Genomic DNA, 11,534 nt, shown 5'->3' on the forward strand with positions numbered 1-11,534 from the left:
TCGGAAAGTACTAGATTAATACTGTAGGGGTTGCTGAATAGGCACTCCGAAAAAATGGCAATGTTTGATGATGAGAGAGACAAGATCTTTCATGCTATGTTCTCACATACTCCAAATACTAGTAATGTTTCCCAAGGTATAGGTAATTGCCCAGAAGGTATGAGATCTAAATATCTACATTTAGAAAAATTGAAAAAACAGGAATTATCTCGATGGTGGGATGCCACAGTTTTACAAAAATACATCACAGAAAAAAAGGTCCCTCGGGGCCTGAGAGTAATTATATTCCCTACTTTTGACGACTTGTCGGTTAAACACATGCTGGAGTGGGAACAATTGCTCTTCGAGACTTCGAAAGGTATGATGACAATTTTAATACAACATGCGGAGGAAAAAAGGGAAAAATTATTAAAAGACATACAGGAATTAGAAAATGAAATCAAGGCCCTAAATTTGCCAGATGTTAAAACAAAAAATGACAAGATTTTGAAAGAAGTGCTTGATAAACATCAGTTGTATATCAGGAATAAAAAAATGGCAAAATTACGAAGAGATGATAGAGATTATGAAAGTGGCAGAATTTATACGTTCGCTAGGAAATTTGATAATTTCATTCACAAAGGACAAGCTACAAATGAGAAGGGCACATTGGGAGTTGTGACCCATGAATCGGATTTTTCAATAACATCAGATGAATCAGATAGCACTAGCATATCAAGTGATAATACTAATTCAAATTCCAATGATGACCAAATGCCCACCAATAGTTTTTTACAGGAAGCAAAAAGGTACAGACTAGGAAACAAGAGAAATGCTTACAACCAGTCTTTTCAAAATGCAAGGCCAAAACACGTAGAGGCAAAAGGAGAAGAGGAGGTCAAAAACCAATCAGCTATAGGGATGCAAACCAGAGCAGCAAGGAGCAGAATCAAGAACAATTGATATTGGCATCTAACAAAAAGTTAGTAGATGCTGCGCAGGTTTGTAGCAGCATTTCGATTGTGAATTTATCCAAACATATTCTTACTGAAGAACAACTTAAGGTGTTAGGCAAAGGATTGGGTTTTTGTGTGTCTAATCTTTGTGACATGACGCAAGTACATATTGACTTTTTTAAATTTCTTCGACAGTTGAAACTCAAAAAATATTTTGCAGACAAGACAGAAAAGCATACAGAGACAATTTTAGATACCACAATGAGTACTACAGTGAGTAATTATACTATCAAAGATATTGCAGACATTGAACTTTTACTCACCTTAGAAAATATGGATGATAACAACATGGACAGGCTAGACCTATTAAATGACCTCAAAATTGTTCAGGATACATCTTTAAATAGTTGCCTCAAACCTAAATCTAGCTTTACCCCCAAATTACCCAGTAACAATGTCATAGAAGTATTTGGGAGATTGGTGAAAGAAGATTTGTGCAAACTACAAAAACAAATTAAAAGTGGCAACTTTCACAAATCGTTTAATATAACAAATAAACAGAGATTGGCTCTCAAGGAACTAGGAAGTAATCACGATATAGTGATTAAAGAGGCAGACAAGGGGGGAAACATTGTGATTTTAGATAGAGCAGACTATGTTCAAGAAATAGATAGACAACTATCTGATAGTAGAGCATATATTAAATTGCAATGTAATCCCATTAAAAAGATTGTTGATGAATTGGAAAAACTATTATTCTTATGGTACAATCAGGGGTTAATTTCTGATTTTGAATTCAAATATATCTTCAATCCTTATCCTACATCACCTTGTATATATGTATTACCTAGACTACATAAGAGTGCCATTTCACCACCAGGCAGACCCATAATATCGGGAATAGGAGCGCCTACGGAGAGACTTTCCGAGTTCATTGATAGCTATCTGCAGCCTGTTGTGAAAAACATTCCTTCATATCTACAGGACACGAAGGATGTTCTTTGTAAGCTGGAGGACGTGAACTGGACTCCAGAGATGATGCTGGTTACCTTAGATGTATCTTCCTTATACACATGTATTCCCAAAGATAAGGGCTTACAAGCAGTACGGCATTTTCTGTCTGAGAGATCTGCATCATACATGGAACATACTGATATGATACTATGTATGATTGAATTTACATTGGAAAACAATGTATTTTTACATGAGGGGCAGTGGTTCAAGCAAGCACAAGGAGTAGCTATGGGTTCACGGTTCTCTCCTTCATATGCGAATATATATATGGGCTTCTTTGAAGCAATACATGTTTGGAAGAAGGGCCCCTCTGTATTTACCGACAACATTTTGTTCTGGGGAAGATATATTGATGATGTTTTAATGATCTGGACTGGATCGGAACAACTATTAAAGGAATTCTATGAATACATCAATTGTAACATCTTCAATATTAAAATGACGTATGAATTCAGCAAGAACAAAGTCTGTTTTTTAGATCTAGAGATATCCGTCACAGATAATAAGATTCATACGAAAGTTTACCGCAAACCAACAGCCTGCAATTCGGTATTACATGCAGAAAGTGCGCATCCTAAAAGTCAAATTTCAGCCATCCCATTTGGGGAAATGACCAGATTGAAAAGAAATTGCAGCGATCCCAATGTATGCAACATAGAACTAAATAAATTGGAAGATAGATTCACACAGAGAGGCTATTCCAAGCGTGTCATCAAAACAGCAAGGAAAAAGATTGATCAAACATGTAGAACCACCCTACTGGGTCAAAAGACAAAGATGCGAGACAGTTCACCATACAGAGCAATGAGTTTTTGTACGGCATATAGCCAAAACAGTCACAATATATATCACATTCTATGTAAACATTGGAATGTTCTACAGACAGATGAAACACTGGCTGCTTTACTTCCTAAGAAACCTAAAATGATTCATAAAAGAGGTAAAACTATCAGAAATGAAGTCTGTAAAAGTTTCTTACCACCTCTAATGGAAAGTAAAACAACATGGCTTCCGAATAAAATTGCGGGTTTCTATAGGTGTGGTAATTGTAATATGTGCAGTATGGCATTGCATAAAACAACTGAATTCAGCTACAATGGTAGTGACAAATATAAAATCTCCACTTTTATTAACTGCAATACGAAATTTGTGGTATACATATTGGAATGCATATGTGGCCAGATATATGTGGGCAGCACAATAAGGCCCTTGAAGGAACGTATTCAAGAACATATCAGAGCCCTAAGAAATTATGACATAGCATCACCGCTAGTACGGCATGTTAAAGATAAACATCCAGTAACTGAGGTTCCATTAATAAAATATATGGGTATAAATCAAATCCCGGTGAACGCTAGGGGTGGCAACAGAACATTGGACTTGCGTAAAAATGAAGCAAAATGGATTATCAAATTAAGAACGATTGAAATGGGCATGAATTTGGATGATGAGTTGTACCATTTCCTCTGAATATATCCATTTGGCATACTATGAATGTAGAACAACACACAAATGATATGAGTCACTAACTTTGTCAATATCTTTTCTATTTCGTGTCCTTGAAAGATAGGGAGGGTTCTTTCCCTTCTCATTTGAATTTTCTATATGTTGGGAAGACCGGTTACGACTTCACTCTATATGTTCACTGAGGTGACATTTGTGTACATATTGGGGGTAGAAATTACTTTACCATCATGATATTGGGTGGTTGAAAATGTATTTCTTTGGTTGGCAAATAGGTGACAATTTGTCTTTATTGGGGGGTAATATTTACAAAACATGAACCACTTCAAAATGGCCGCCGCGGTTGCATAGGCAGGTGCTTTTTCCTTTTTTTTCCGGTTAATGAATTATGTTTAAGTGCTAACGCGGTGTTTAAAATAACGGCGAAGGATTTTAAGTATTGAAATCGTCGTCTTAGAATGTCTACATACGATATAGACGATATTTCGTCCTGACTTTGTGTTAGTTTTTACTCAATAGGAACCACTTCAAAATGGCCACCGTGGTTCTATGGGTAAGCTTCTGTCCGTTGTTAGTGCTAATGAACTCGGTTTGAGTACTAATGTGGCGCGCAAAATGCCGGCGAGGGATGTACACTTCCTTTGGAAAAGTCGGGGAGAGTGAGACGAGGTACAGAGGCCCTCGATGCTCTCGCCGAGATACATCGGGAAATAGAACAGGGACGAGATTTAAGAACAGAGAGAGAGGCATATAGGTAAGTGTATGGTAGAAGTTTGGGAAATGTATTCTATGTAATTCAATGAAAAATGGAGCATTATTAGAATGCTGGCTCCATTACCAGGATAGTGTGGAGACATTGGTATAAAAAATGATTATATAGGAATTGAGGTTCTTTTAGGGAGGAAATTTGATTTATTGTAATTATTTGTATTTCAATTGGTTCCTCAATACATGAGATTTGCGAATTCAATGAAAAACGGAGCACTATTAGAATGCTGGCTCCATTACCAGGATAGTGTGGAGACATTGGTATAAAAGATGATCACATAGGAATTGAGTTCCTTTTAGGGAGGACATTGGATTTATTGTAATTATTTATATTTCAGTTGGTTCCTCAATACATGAGGTTTACGGTTCCTGTAATTTAGATTCATTTTGAAGACAGCAAGGAAGTGACTGATTATGATTAAAACAGGTCAGTAATTGCACTATAGTACACTTTATTGGCATTCCCTAAATTTTGCCAAGTGAAATGGGAGTAACTAAATTATCACGTTCCCCCTCCTTCTTTATAGAGGATGATAAATGGTATATGATTATACGGACATAGAAGCAAATAAAGGTATATATTTATTAGACTCTTTTTCCTCACCATTATACAATGAGGGGTTATTCTGGGCTAAAAGTAGTTTACGTTTGAAAGAAAATAAATTTTAGACATAAATTGATCGAATGCCAACGAAAAAGAAATTCATTTACACTTGGGCTTGCATGTTGCATGGCTAACTATCGCTGTGGCTTCAACAGACCTATTCTTGGGGACATGGGAAATATATTGTTGGATACTTCAAATAAACACTTCACCACTGAGGTTGTGGTGGTGGTTTTCTTCCTTTTCTCTGAAGTTTCTTGTTTAGCTTCAAACCAAGAGAAATAGTATAAATAATATGCATTTTTAAGAGCTTGTGTACTTAATTGACCAAAGAATTTATCAGTTTTTTGTATTTTGGAAAGGGAAAGGATAAAATATTGGATGTGTATTTATTTTAATATTTGTATATATTGTATATATATATTTGTTGTAATTGATTGTTATATGTTGTGATTCTCTCAGCCTTGAAGAAGTCCAGTCAGGACGAAACACGTGTCGGCTGATGGCTTTTCATTCTTTTTCTACATTTTGTGTATATATGTTTATATGTTTATGTGTAGGCTGATGGCTTTTCATCCTTTTTCTACATGTTGTGTATATATGTTTATATGTCTATGTGTATAATATGATATATTCTTTTGTATTAAAATTCTCTATTTGCATGGACATTTCTGTTTGGTTAGTTTTATATGAGTACATGGTTTTTCTCTTTGGTTAGTTATTGTTTTTTTCAGAAAAGGAAGATTTATCAATTAGCAATTTAGTTTGATCATACTAGATTCTCTCATGTCATCTCATTTTGATAATATAATAGTTTAGACATTGATTGTTGATGTGCCCCACTGAATTGTTTGTTCATTATTAAAACGGGTCTACTATTGTAAACCCGGAAGTACATATCAAGGCAACGATGTGTGTCAGTGTATGAGCACTCAAAAGTTTTTTCCTATATGTTTAGAATGTGCATTTATTTCAAGTTATGAGTTGCCTTTTGTTGTTGATTGTATATGTTCATATTGATTATTTGCACTTCGGAAAGTACTAGATTAATACTGTAGGGGTTGCTGAATAGGCACTCCGAAAAAATGGCAATGTTTGATGATAAGAGAGACAAGATCTTTCATGCTATGTTCTCACATACTCCAAATACTAGTAATGTTTCCCAAGGTATAGGTAATTGCCCAGAAGGTATGAGATCTAAATATCTACATTTAGAAAAATTGAAAAAACAGGAATTATCTCGATGGTGGGATGCCACAGTTTTACAAAAATACATCACAGAAAAAAAGGTCCCTCGGGGCCTGAGAGTAATTATATTCCCTACTTTTGACGACTTGTCGGTTAAACACATGCTGGAGTGGGAACAATTGCTCTTCGAGACTTCGAAAGGTATGATGCCAATTTTAATACAACATGCGGAGGAAAAAAGGGAAAAATTATTAAAAGACATACAGGAATTAGAAAATGAAATCAAGGCCCTAAATTTGCCAGATGTTAAAACAAAAAATGACAAGATTTTGAAAGAAGTGCTTGATAAACATCAGTTGTATATCAGGAATAAAAAAATGGCAAAATTACGAAGAGATGATAGAGATTATGAAAGTGGCAGAATTTATACGTTCGCTAGGAAATTTGATAATTTCATTCACCACGGACAAGCTACAAATGAGAAGGGCACATTGGGAGTTGTGACCCATGAATCGGATTTTTCAATAACATCAGATGAATCAGATAGCACTAGCATATCAAGTGATAATACTAATTCAAATTCCAATGATGACCAAATGCCCACCAATAGTTTTTTACAGGAAGCAAAAAGGTACAGACTAGGAAACAAGAGAAATGCTTACAACCAGCCTTTTCAAAATGCAAGGCCAAAACACGTAGAGGCAAAAGGAGAAGAGGAGGTCAAAAACCAATCAGCTATAGGGATGCAAACCAGAGCAGCAAGGAGCAGAATCAAGAACAATTGATATTGGCATCTAACAAAAAGTTAGTAGATGCTGCGCAGGTTTGTAGCAGCATTTCGATTGTGAATTTATCCAAACATATTCTTACTGAAGAACAACTTAAGGTGTTAGGCAAAGGATTGGGTTTTTGTGTGTCTAATCTTTGTGACATGACGCAAGTACATATTGACTTTTTTAAATTTCTTCGACAGTTGAAACTCAAAAAATATTTTGCAGACAAGACAGAAAAGCATACAGAGACAATTTTAGATACCACAATGAGTACTACAGTGAGTAATTATACTATCAAAGATATTGCAGACATTGAACTTTTACTCACCTTAGAAAATATGGATGATAACAACATGGACAGGCTAGACCTATTAAATGACCTCAAAATTGTTCAGGATACATCTTTAAATAGTGGCCTCAAACCTAAATCTAGCTTTACCCCCTAATTACCCAGTAACAATGTCATAGAAGTATTAGGGGGATTGGTGAAAGAAGATTTGTGCAAACTACAAAAACAAATTAAAAGTGGCAACTTTCACAAATCGTTTAATATAACAAATAAACAGAGATTGGCTCTCAAGGAACTAGGAAGTAATCACGATATAGTGATTAAAGAGGCAGACAAGGGGGGAAACATTGTGATTTTAGATAGAGCAGACTATGTTCAAGAAATAGATAGACAACTATCTGATAGTAGAGCATATATTAAATTGCAATGTAATCCCATTAAAAAGATTGTTGATGAATTGGAAAAACTATTATTCTTATGGTACAATCAGGGGTTAATTTCTGATTTTGAATTCAAATATATCTTCAATCCTTATCCTACATCACCTTGTATATATGTATTACCTAAACTACATAAGAGTGCCATTTCACCACCAGGCAGACCCATAATATCGGGAATAGGAGCGCCTACGGAGAGACTTTCCGAGTTCATTGATAGCTATCTGCAGCCTGTTGTGAAAAACATTCCTTCATATCTACAGGACACGAAGGATGTTCTTTGTAAGCTGGAGGACGTGAACTGGACTCCAGAGATGATGCTGGTTACCTTAGATGTATCTTCCTTATACACATGTATTCCCAAAGATAAGGGCTTACAAGCAGTACGGCATTTTCTGTCTGAGAGATCTGCATCATACATGGAACATACTGATATGATACTATGTATGATTGAATTTACATTGGAAAACAATGTATTTTTACATGAGGGGCAGTGGTTCAAGCAAGCACAAGGAGTAGCTATGGGTTCACGGTTCTCTCCTTCATATGCGAATATATATATGGGCTTCTTTGAAGCAATACATGTTTGGAAGAAGGGCCCCTCTGTATTTACCGACAACATTTTGTTCTGGGGAAGATATATTGATGATGTTTTAATGATCTGGACTGGATCGGAACAACTATTAAAGGAATTCTATGAATACATCAATTGTAACATCTTCAATATTAAAATGACGTATGAATTCAGCAAGAACAAAGTCTGTTTTTTAGATCTAGAGATATCCGTCACAGATAATAAGATTCATACGAAAGTTTACCGCAAACCAACAGCCTGCAATTCGGTATTACATGCAGAAAGTGCGCATCCTAAAAGTCAAATTTCAGCCATCCCATTTGGGGAAATGACCAGATTGAAAAGAAATTGCAGCGATCCCAATGTATGCAACATAGAACTAAATAAATTGGAAGATAGATTCACACAGAGAGGCTATTCCAAGCGTGTCATCAAAACAGCAAGGAAAAAGATTGATCAAACATGTAGAACCACCCTACTGGGTCAAAAGACAAAGATGCGAGACAGTTCACCATACAGAGCAATGAGTTTTTGTACGGCATATAGCCAAAACAGTCACAATATATATCACATTCTATGTAAACATTGGAATGTTCTACAGACAGATGAAACACTGGCTGCTTTACTTTCTAAGAAACCTAAAATGATTCATAAAAGAGGTAAAACTATCAGAAATGAAGTCTGTAAAAGTTTCTTACCACCTCTAATGGAAAGTAAAACAACATGGCTTCCGAATAAAATTGCGGGTTTCTATAGGTGTGGTAATTGTAATATGTGCAGTATGGCATTGCATAAAACAACTGAATTCAGCTACAATGGTAGTGACAAATATAAAATCTCCACTTTTATTAACTGCAATACGAAATTTGTGGTATACATATTGGAATGCATATGTGGCCAGATATATGTGGGCAGCACAATAAGGCCCTTGAAGGAACGTATTCAAGAACATATCAGAGCCCTAAGAAATTATGACATAGCATCACCGCTAGTACGGCATGTTAAAGATAAACATCCAGTAACTGAGGTTCCATTAATAAAATATATGGGTATAAATCAAATCCCGGTGAACGCTAGGGGTGGCAACAGAACATTGGACTTGCGTAAAAATGAAGCAAAATGGATTATCAAATTAAGAACGATTGAAATGGGCATGAATTTGGATGATGAGTTGTACCATTTCCTCTGAATATATCCATTTGGCATACTATGAATGTAGAACAACACACAAATGATATGAGTCACTAACTTTGTCAATATCTTTTCTATTTCGTGTCCTTGAAAGATAGGGAGGGTTCTTTCCCTTCTCATTTGAATTTTCTATATGTTGGGAAGACCGGTTACGACTTCACTCTATATGTTCACTGAGGTGACATTTGTGTACATATTGGGGGTAGAAATTACTTTACCATCATGATATTGGGTGGTTGAAAATGTATTTCTTTGGTTGGCAAATAGGTGACAATTTGTCTTTATTGGGGGGTAATATTTACAAAACATGAACCACTTCAAAATGGCCGCCGCGGTTGCATAGGCAGGTGCTTTTTCCTTTTTTTTCCGGTTAATGAATTATGTTTAAGTGCTAACGCGGTGTTTAAAATAACGGCGAAGGATTTGAAGTATTGAAATCGTCGTCTTAGAATGTATACATACGATATAGACGATATTTCGTCCTGACTTTGTGTTAGTTTTTACTCAATAGGAACCACTTCAAAATGGCCGCCGTGGTTCTATGGGTAAGCTTCTGTCCGCTGTTAGTGCTAATGAACTCGGTTTGAGTACTAATGTGGCGCGCAAAATGCCGGCGAGGGATGTACACTTCCTTTGGAAAAGTCGGGGAGAGTGAGACGAGGTACAGAGGCCCTCGATGCTCTCGCCGAGATACATCGGGAAATAGAACAGGGACGAGATTTAAGAACAGAGAGAGAGGCATATAGGTAAGTGTATGGTAGAAGTTTGGGAAATGTATTCTATGTAATTCAATGAAAAATGGAGCATTATTAGAATGCTGGCTCCATTACCAGGATAGTGTGGAGACATTGGTATAAAAAATGATTATATAGGAATTGAGGTCCTTTTAGGGAGGAAATTGGATTTATTGTAATTATTTGTATTTCAATTGGTTCCTCAATACATGAGATTTGCGAATTCAATGAAAAACGGAGCACTATTAGAATGCTGGCTCCATTACCAGGATAGTGTGGAGACATTGGTATAAAAGATGATCACATAGGAATTGAGTTCCTTTTAGGGAGGACATTGGATTTATTGTAATTATTTATATTTCAGTTGGTTCCTCAATACATGAGGTTTACGGTTCCTGTAATTTAGATTCATTTTGAAGACAGCAAGGAAGTGACTGATTATGATTAAAACAGGTCAGTAATTGCACTATAGTACACTTTATTGGCATTCCCTAAATTTTGCCAAGTGAAATGGGAGTAACTAAATTATCACGTTCCCCCTCCTTCTTTATAGAGGATGATAAATGGTATATGATTATACGGACATAGAAGCAAATAAAGGTATATATTTATTAGACTCTTTTTCCTCACCATTATACAATGAGGGGTTATTCTGGGCTAAAAGTAGTTTACGTTTGAAAGAAAATAAATTTTAGACATAAATTGATCGAATGCCAACGAAAAAGAAATTCATTTACACTTGGGCTTGCATGTTGCATGGCTAACTATCGCTGTGGCTTCAACAGACCTATTCTTGGGGACATGGGAAATATATTGTTGGATACTTCAAATAAACACTTCACCACTGAGGTTGTGGTGGTGGTTTTCTTCCTTTTCTCTGAAGTTTCTTGTTTAGCTTCAAACCAAGAGAAATAGTATAAATAATATGCATTTTTAAGAGCTTGTGTACTTAATTGACCAAAGAATTTATCAGTTTTTTGTATTTTGGAAAGGGAAAGGATAAAATATTGGATGTGTATTTATTTTAATATTTGTATATATTGTATATATATATTTGTTGTAATTGATTGTTATATGTTGTGATTCTCTCAGCCTTGAAGAAGTCCAGTCAGGACGAAACACGTGTCGGCTGATGGCTTTTCATTCTTTTTCTACATTTTGTGTATATATGTTTATATGTTTATGTGTAGGCTGATGGCTTTTCATCCTTTTTCTACATGTTGTGTATATATGTTTATATGTCTATGTGTATAATATGATATATTCTTTTGTATTAAAATTCTCTATTTGCATGGACATTTCTGTTTGGTTAGTTTTATATGAGTACATGGTTTTTCTCTTTGGTTAGTTATTGTTTTTTTCAGAAAAGGAAGATTTATCAATTAGCAATTTAGTTTGATCATACTAGATTCTCTCATGTCATCTCATTTTGATAATATAATAGTTTAGACATTGATTGTTGATGTGCCCCACTGAATTGTTTGTCCAATCTCTTCATAAGCCAGTCTGCACCGGTTCAGGGATCCCTCAGCCCTGCTCTGGCGCGAAACTGGACAAAGGAAA

At 35.6% G+C, this 11,534-nt stretch overlaps 2 long non-coding RNA genes across 2 annotated transcripts; both read left to right on the top strand.

Annotated features, from left to right (window-relative positions):
* The first annotated feature begins 4,062 nt into the window (after positions 1-4,062).
* Positions 4,063-4,737, top strand: LOC138247292 (uncharacterized). The gene is made up of 3 exons (XR_011194414.1): positions 4,063-4,167; positions 4,520-4,608; positions 4,709-4,737. It is a non-coding gene; the product is annotated as an uncharacterized lncRNA (long non-coding RNA).
* Positions 4,738-9,878: 5,141 nt separating this feature from the next.
* On the top strand, positions 9,879-10,553 carry LOC138247293 (uncharacterized). The gene is made up of 3 exons (XR_011194415.1): positions 9,879-9,983; positions 10,336-10,424; positions 10,525-10,553. It is a non-coding gene; the product is annotated as an uncharacterized lncRNA (long non-coding RNA).
* Positions 10,554-11,534: the final 981 nt, after the last annotated feature.

Source organism: Pleurodeles waltl, chromosome 7, assembly GCF_031143425.1.
Source record: "Pleurodeles waltl isolate 20211129_DDA chromosome 7, aPleWal1.hap1.20221129, whole genome shotgun sequence".
In the NCBI taxonomy this organism is placed as follows: Eukaryota; Metazoa; Chordata; class Amphibia; order Caudata; family Salamandridae; genus Pleurodeles; species Pleurodeles waltl.